We start from the raw sequence: 9,313 nt of genomic DNA, 5'->3' as shown, positions 1-9,313 counted from the left end.
CCCTCGTCTTTCATTATTTCATGCCCTCCCGTTTGGTGCACTATTTGATGGCTGGTGACACTGGGGGTAGGAGGGGGGTGGGAAGTGAAGGGAGCCAACCGGAATGGCCTCTTCTGGAAGGTGAGATTCCATCTGAGTCCTGAAGGAGGGCAGAGAAGCCAAAACGTAAAGGGGAGGAGGGGGAACATTCCCAGTGTGGGGGACAGCCAGGGAAAGGTGGAAACCACAGAAAATAAAGTGTAGTTTGAGAAGAACGACAGCTAGGCTGGTGCAGCTGGAACACGGAATTCATGGAGGGAAGCAGACACTGAAAGAGTAAGAGGATTGAAGAGGTAATAGGAAGGAACCATGTGAAAGACTAAATGACAAAATAGCACTTTGTATTTGGTCCTGGAAATAATAGAGAGCCACTGGAATTTATTGAGAAGGGCATCACCTATACTTTAAGAGAATCACTTTGATGGTTGATTGGAGAATGCATTGATGTAGCCAGACACTTCAGGCAAGGAGGCTTATTAGAAAATTTGCAGTAGTATGGGCAAGAAACGAGGGTCTGTACTAGGGTGGCGGTTACATGAACAGAAAGAAGGCGTGGAATGTGAAGGTAGAAATTACAAGATTTAACAATGAATTGAGATGAAATGGGAGTGAAGAGTTGAAAATAACTGGGAAGCTGCAGGCTTGTGTGACTGAAGATGGTGGTGACATTGATGGTCATAGGAAAATTGGGAAGAGGGATAAATTGGTGGGGACAGGGGCAGATAATGTATTCTGATTTTGACAAGTTAAGTTGGAGATTCCCATAGGACATTCAAATCAAAATGTCTAAAAGGCAGTGGTGCAGGACAAGCTAGAGAGAGACTAGGGTTGAAGAAATATATGTACACACACCAAATACATACACATATATCTGGTAATCATCCACAGAGATGATAATTGAACCTATGGGAGTTGATGAGATTATGGTAGGGAAATATTCAAGGATTCATTGATAGGTATACTGCCAATCATACTTATCAACATGCAGAGACATTTTAGTAGCTCATTTATTATGTTCTTGGAGGTTAAACTCATGGTACCAAAAAATCCCCACTGAACACTAGTTTTCATAACACTTGCATAGTCTCTAGATTCATCAGAAAGAAAAAAAAAAGATACACTGGAATTTTATAGCTGCCAAAAGGGACAGGGAAAGATTTACATTTCAAAGATAAACTTGTAAAATTTATAGCAGGCCAGTGGAGAGGAAGGAGGTTTACAAGTCAAAGAAGCAGAAGGGGTAAAATTATATCAGGTCAAGTTGTAAATTGATCAGCAAACAGTTAAGAGGAGTTACCCTGGAATTCACAGCTAGCCAAGTAGTGCTTATCATAAAGTGGAGCCAGACATTCTTTTACTCCTGACTAGTTAATCATTTGGGTTAAATTATTGGAGATAAATTCCACACTATAAAGAAAGCCTCCACAGGTCATGTAATTTTACTTATAAATAAAATGGCCACCCTGAAGTCAATAATAAAAAGAGAATGAAAAACTGTTATCACAATCACCAAGTGAAGTAGTCTATGGAGAGAAGAATGGCCCAGGATAGATCTTTGGGGGATATGCACAAGTCATTGTTATTTGGAGGAAGATTTTGGAAAGGAGACTGACAACCATCAAACAGGAGGAGAACCTGGAGAAAGCTGTGTCTCAAAAACCTAGAGAATGAAGTATAAATGAAGAGAGGGCCCCTGAAAGTGTCAAAGGCTGCATGGAGGTTAAGAAGCATACCTGAGAAAAGGTTATTACGTTTGGCAATTAAGGAAACACCAGTAACTTTGCAAGAGAGGTTTCAGTTGAATGATGATGTTGGACACCCTATCACAGACTGTTTAGAAGAATGAGAAGAAATGGTGGCACTGCAGAGCATGTTCTTAAGAAGTTTGGCCATAAAAGATATACAGAATAGAGGGAGGTATAGGGTGATAACCAGCAGGGATTGTGGGATTGAGTAAAGGACGGAGAAAACATGGGCATATTTGTAGGCAACAGGGAAACAATCAATAAATAGGAAGATTGAAGATTAGTGAGAGTGGGGATAGTTAAAGGGGCAATCTGCTCCAGAAAATGATAGAATGCAACCAAGGGTGCATGAAGAGGGCTTTGTTTGATAAGAAGAACCACCTTTTCATGTAAGGGGTGAAGGAACAGATATTGGGGGAAAATATGGACTACATCTTATAACTCCCATGGGTGAATCATGGGCACCTAGATAGAATACTCAGCCTTGGAATCAGAAGATAACTCATTGAGTTCAAATCCAGCCTCAGACACTTACTAGGTATGTGACCCTGGGCAAGTCACTCAACCTAGTTTTCCTTGGTTCCTCATCTGTAAAATGAACCAGAGAAGGAAATGCAAACCATTACAATATCTCGGCAAAGAAGACCCCAAATAGGGTCATGAAGAGTTGGATACAACTGAACAACAACAACATGGGTGAATCAATATGTGTGTGTGTGTGTGTGTGTGTGTGTGTGTGTGTGTGAGAGAGAGAGAGAGAGAGAGAGAGAGAGAGAGAGAGAGAGAGAGAGAGAGAGAGAGAGAGAGAGAGAGAGAGAGAGAGAGACTAAATAATTGAATGGGAGGGTGCCCAAGAGGGAGGATGGGAGGAAGAAGATACAGGGAATATTTGATGTACCTGAGCAGGGGTTGGGGGAGAAGGGCAGATTTTTTGGTGCTGCTGTTTTCACAAGTAGGTCTAGGAGTCTGTAAGTTTTTGGTGCCTCCGTGGCAGTCTCACATGAGGAGAGGCATGGTCACTGCTCACCTGGTCTGTGCTCTGGTACTTACCCAGGTAGGGGTCCTGCTCCCTTTCGGCTGCAAATGTTAGCACTTCTTTCTGCCCTGGAACCAGTATCCCTGCTCCCTTGCAAATAAAAGGGCTCTTCTCTGCCCTGGAACTGCAGCTGGAACTGAATATGGGCAATAGGGTTGCCAAATAGTGCCCTGTCCTGCACCTGCTGCTAGCAGTTCCAAGTCAAGAAATAGGCTGGAAAAATGAGCAAATAAACAAACAAACCCTGACTATAAAAATCTACCTTGCTGACAGGGATGATCAAAACACAAACAAGAAGAAGACAACAATATGAAAGGCTGTACAAGCACAGCCTCAAAGAAAAATGCAGATTTGATAGAAGCCCAACAAGAATTCTTAGAAGAGCTAAAGAGATTTAAAAAAAAAAGAAATTAAAATAAAATAAGAGTGGTAGAGAAAAAATTGAGAAAAGAAATTAGAGCTTTGAAAGAAATAATGGAAAGAGTATTAACAATTTGGTAAAAAATAAATTAAAAGGCCATAAAAATACTGAAGAAAAAACTTCCTAAAAATCAGAATTGGCCAAATGGAAAAAGAGGTTACAAAACCTCAATGAAGAAAATAATTCCTTAAAAATTAGAATTGGTCAAGTGGAAGTTAATGATGCCATGAAACATCAAAGACAAGTCAATAAGAAACAAAGTCAAAAAAAATGAAATAGAAGAATGTGAAATATCTCACAGGAAAAACTGACCTGGAAAATAGATCAAGGAGATATAATTTTAAAATTATTGGACTATGATTAAAACCATGATTAAAAAAGAGCCTAAACAATATATTTCAAGAGATTTTAAAAGAAAACTGTCCTCATGTTTTAGAACCAGAAGTCAAATGAAACGTGACATAAATATAAAAATTTAAATTGTGAAAGATGGAGGTTGATGCCTCACTTTTATATGAATAGTTTTATAATTAAGAGGGGCAGAGAAAGAAGTTTTATTTACTAAAAATTGGAAAAGGATGAGTAAAAAGAAATAGTTTCAAGGATACAAAAGGGAAATTGTGCACTGTGATGAGATTTTGGAGCCATGGGTAATTATGGTCTTTCGGCTCATATAACTTTTAAGACTCGAGAGGATAAAACTAAAAAATATATTTATAACTGTTTGGAGAGTGAGGTATGATTGAATATGGTCTGTGGATTTCACAGGGAAAATTTTCTGAGCTGTTAGCTTTTAAGTGAAATGGTTCTCCTGGAGGCTCTGATTTAAGCCTCCTGAAGGGTACAAGAGGCTGAGGGTGAAAGGCGAAGAATCTGGTCAGTGAAGGCTGGAGAAACAGCAGAGAGTTAGAGAATACAGTCATCTGAGCTGTATGTGAAGAATCCATAACTTAAAGAGTCAGCCTGGTTAGGCACATTTGCCTTACTTAGCATCCTGGTGCGTTATAGTAGATGAATTTGACCTGTATTACTCAAAAGATAGCCAGTGTGAGAAGCTTTAAAGCTCTGTGACTTGAAGGGAACTGCTGTCCAAATTAGGAGATAACACTTTCTTAATTCCCTTTTAAGGGTGATTATCATTTGAAAGAGCTTGTAAATGCTATAGTGGTTCAAGTATACAAGCAAAGACAATTTACCTGACTGGAGAAAAGTAAGGACAAGCAAACAAGCAGTTAGAGGAGAATTGGCTTTGTGTATTACAGATGTAGAATGGACCAATGACATTAAACCCTACAGTCCAGAGGTGTTGTTATACTGAGTGTATGTATGTGTGTTTTCCTCCCTACTATGCTTCTCTGCCGGGTTCTCTTGTGTGTAAACCTTCTCCCATAGACACTAAATGCATTGGTGAGTCAGTGTGGTTTAGGTTGTGTGGACTGTGATGCATTTTGTCATTACATTTGCTTTAATAAACAAATACCTGTGATGGCTTTTTTAAATTTCTTGCCTCATTGCTAAATAAATGGTTATGTTTAAGATGTGAAAATGTTACTATTATTATTGTTTGTGTAAGTGGAACTGCACCAGTTGGGGCTCAAGGACTAAAATGGTGAGTAGGGAGAATGTATTTCTCTAATACAGGGTTACTCCTAGGACCCCAAGAGAATTTGTGTGTAAATGTGGCGCTGGTCCTTCTCCGGGAAGTTAGACCTATCAGTGGTAGATCGGGTTAGAATGAGCAAGCCAGCTAAGACAGTGTGTTAGTTCCCATACACCTCATGTGAGAGATGTGAGGATATAACTATGATTATGAGGAGACATCTCACCCATCACAAGTCAGTGTCCGATATTACTCTTTCCTCACTCATTGGACTAGCCAAACTGACCTTCAAACTGTGTGACTGTATGTCTGTCACATGACCTCTCTGAACCTCAGTTTTCTCACTTGTAAAATGATTCATCCCTAGGATGTAGGTACTATTATTATCTCCATTTTACAAATCAGGGAACTGAGGCAGGCAGGTTAAGTGACTTACCAAGGGTCACTTAGCTAGTAATACAGCAGGATTTGAACTCAGGTTTTCCTGATGCCAGCTCTAGCACTCTACCCACTGTGTCACCTAGTTGTCTCTAATGCAGAAAATGCAGAAATATTATACGCATCTTTTAGTGACCACAATGTAATTAAAAAGGGTCACTGAAAAAAAACCCATTAAAAATAAAATGAAGATTAAGTAATTTAATGAGGAATTTGGTGAGGCAAGAAACAAATTATAGAAATGAGTGATAATTTCATTAAAGAGAATGACAACAATGATATAACATACCAAAATTTTTAGGATGCAGCCAAAGCAGTCCTTAGGGTAAAAAACTGATATCATTAATACTTTCATTAACAAACAGGAGAAAGAACAGAACAACAGATTGGGCATACAAGTAAAAACAACGACAGCAAGTTAAAAGCCACAGACTTTGAAATAGAAATCCTGAAAATTAAGGAAAATATTAACAAAATTTAAAACAAAAAAACCTTTGAAATAAAAAATAAGTAGGAGTTGATTTGGGGGAAAAACCCATGAGTCAATTTGATGAAAAAGAATAAAAAGAGAAACTAAATTATCAGTATCAAGAATTTTAAAAATTCACAAGAAATAAAGAAAGAAAAAAGATTATTAGGAACTACTTTAGAGGTGAAAGAAAGGAAAAGCAGGAAGGAAAGGGAATAAGCATTTATATACCACCTGTAGCATACCAGCTGGGCAGCTACGTGGCCCAGTAGGTAGAGTGCTGGGCCTGGACTCAGGAAGACCTGAGTTCAAATGAGGCCTCAGACACGTATTAGCTGTATGACTCTGGACAAGTCATTTAAATCCATTTGCTTGTTTCCTCATCTGTAAAATGAGCTGGAGAAGGAAATGGCAAACCACTCCAGCATCTCTGCCAAGAAAACCCCAGATGGCGTCATGGAGAATCGGGTGTGACTAAATGACTGAACAATAACAACAAACACTATATGCTGAGTGCTTTTACAGATATCTTATTTTGCCCAATTATATGCCAATAAACCCAACAACTTAAATGAAATCAATGAAGATTTACAAAAATATTTTTTAAAATACCCAAGTTAACCAAACAAGAAATAGAGAATTTCAAACAATCCAATGAGAAGAAATTGAATAAGCTATTATTGAACATCTAAAGGAAAAAAAAACAAACAAACCCTAGGACCAGATGGATTCCCAAGTGAATTCTACAAAACGTTTAAAGAACAAGTAATTTCTTACATACATTGTTTGCAAAAATAGCAAAAGAATGGATCCTACGATAAACCATAAACTGGGGAGAATCAAGACAGAAAAAGAAATCAACATTAGGGATCAATATCCCTAAGTAATATTGGTGAAAAAATCTGTAATAAAATATTAGCAAAAAGGCTAAAACGATGTGTCACCAAGATTATATACTATGACCAAGTTGAATTTATGCCATGAATGCAGGGTTGATTTAATATTAGGAAAACTATAAATAACTAACAATAATCATGTGGTGCTTATCAACAGATGCAGAAAATCTTTTGATAAAATATAATAGTCATTTCCTTTAAAAACACTAGAAAGCATAGGAATGAATGGTACTCTCCTTAAAATGATAAATAGTATATATCTAAAACAAATATGCAATGGAAATTAACTAGAATAATTTCTAATAAAATCAGGGGTGAAACAACGATGTTCATTGCCCCAATTTCTATTTGACATAGTACTAAAAATGCTGGTTATAGCAATGAGATAAGAAAAAGAAATCGAAGGAATAAGCATGTAAAGAAGGAATGAAAAAAAAATCTAAAATGGAAAAAAAAAGCATTTTTTGTAAATGATACGATGGTGTCTTTTAAGAACAGTAGAGAGTGAACTAAAAATTAATTGAAACAATAACTTCAGCAAATTTGCAGAATATAAAATAAATCCATACAAATGATTAGCCATTTCTATACAATACCAATAAAACTAAGCAGGAAGTGACAAAAAGAGAAATTTCATTTAAAGTAACTACAGAATGTATAAAATACTTGAGAGTTTACTTACCAAGATAAACACAAGAACTATACAAAGAGCTATAAACCACTATTCACAAAAATAAAGACAGACCTAAATAATTGCAGAAGTATTCACTGCTAATGGGTAAGATGAGTCAATATGATAAAATGTCAGTACTTAAATTATTTGTTCAACGTCATACCAACTGTAGTACCAAAGGATTGCTTTATAAAACTACAAAAAAAATAATGAAATTCATATGGAGGTTAAAAAATCATCAAGACCTTCAAGAGAAAGAAACAGAAAAAGTGGGAATGAAGGGGAACTGGCAGTACCATACCTCAAACTATACTACGGTACAGTCATTCTCAAAAGCAAGTTTTATGCTGGTGAAAAAAGAGATGGCTCATTAGAGCAGATTAAGTACACAACATTCAGAAGCAAACAAACCTGAAAGGGTTTGATAAACACAATGAGTCCAGCTACTTGGATAAGGACTTCTTACTATTTGGAAAAAAAAATGCTGGGAAAATTGGACATCAGTATGGAAGAAATTAGATTTAAATTAACACCTCACACTTTATATCTACATGGATGTGACCTAAATATAAAAGATCACATCCTAAACAAATTAGAGAAATGTGTGTGTGGGGAGATTACCTATCAGATATGTAGACAGAAGAAGAATTCCTATGTAAACAAAAGATAGAGGATCTAGGAAGGGAAAAAAAAGGATAATTTTGATAACATAAAACATAAAATTTTTTGCACAGACAAATCCAACAAAGTTAAGATTAAAAGGGAAACAAATATTTGGGGAAAAAATCTTTATAGCAAGTTTCTCTGATAAAAGTCTCTTTTCCAGAGAACTGAGTCAAATTTATAAGAATAAGAGCCATTCTCCAATTGATTGTCTAAGGATATGAATAGGCAGTCTGCAAAGAAAGAAACCCAGGATTTTTAGCCATATTAAAAAATGTTCTAAATTACTAATTGAGAAATGCATTTCTGAGGTTTGACCTCACACCAATCAGACTGGTAAAACTGATTTTTTAAAAAATGGCTAATTTTGTTTAAGGGTTTGCGGTAAAAACAGGTACATTGCTACACCTGTTGGTAGAGTTTTGAATTAGGTCCAACCATTACGAAAAGAAATTTGGAATTCTACAGAAGAAGTTACTGAACAGTGCATGCCCCTTGATTCAGTGATGCCATCGCTAGGCCAATAGCCAAAAGATAATCAGAGAAAGATGAAAAGGTTTTATATGTACAAACACATTTGTAACATCTTTTTGTTGCGGCAAAGAATGGGAATGAGTTGTGGTACATGAATGTGATGGAATACTATTGTGCTGTAAGAAATAAGCAAACAGATGCCTTCAAAGAGATATGAGAAGACTTGTATCAACTGATGCAGAGTGAAGTAAACGGGAGAACAATGTCTACCGTAACATCAATATTGCTCGATACTGACCCCCGAAGACTAGGTTATGTTCCATTTGAACACTCCCCCCAGAGTTCGGTGGTCCTCTTAAAAGGAATTGGGAGGGTCTAGGTTCTCTGCAAGTGGTTCTGATGAGGTTTCCTCAAGTATTGGGCATAGTGTCCTCCACCCCAGTTCTAATTAGCAACTAAGTCAGACTGCCGTTTACAAAGGAATATTCACGTTAGATTTATAATAATAAATAGGTAGGCATGCTCCCAATATGGGAGGCATAATCCCCTTCCTTTGCGCCTTAGACTCTGCAGAGGGGAAAGGGATTATTAGGTTCACAGGCTAGCTCAGTTTCTACAGAGCTCACAGTCCCCATTTCAAGTCCAAAGCCCCTCTGGCCTCGAGTCCCAGGCTCCTCGGCTTTTCCAGGTTGGCTGACTGCACCGTCTAGCGTGCAATCCCAGCTCCAAGGATGACATTGGCTCCAGTTCCTGGGCCCTGAGCAGTGTTGGGGGCTGGGTGGAGAGGATGGGGATGGGGGGAGGGGAGCACCCTTAAGCACCTAAAAACTGAGGACAAACTCGCATAACACAAACACTC

This window comes from Phascolarctos cinereus, unplaced genomic scaffold (genome assembly GCF_003287225.1).
Source record: "Phascolarctos cinereus isolate Bilbo 61053 unplaced genomic scaffold, phaCin_HiC Scaffold_2;HRSCAF=192, whole genome shotgun sequence".
Classification (NCBI taxonomy): Eukaryota; Metazoa; Chordata; class Mammalia; order Diprotodontia; family Phascolarctidae; genus Phascolarctos; species Phascolarctos cinereus.
The sequence above is the reverse complement of the archived record's forward strand: the minus strand, read 5'-3'. Positions refer to the sequence as shown.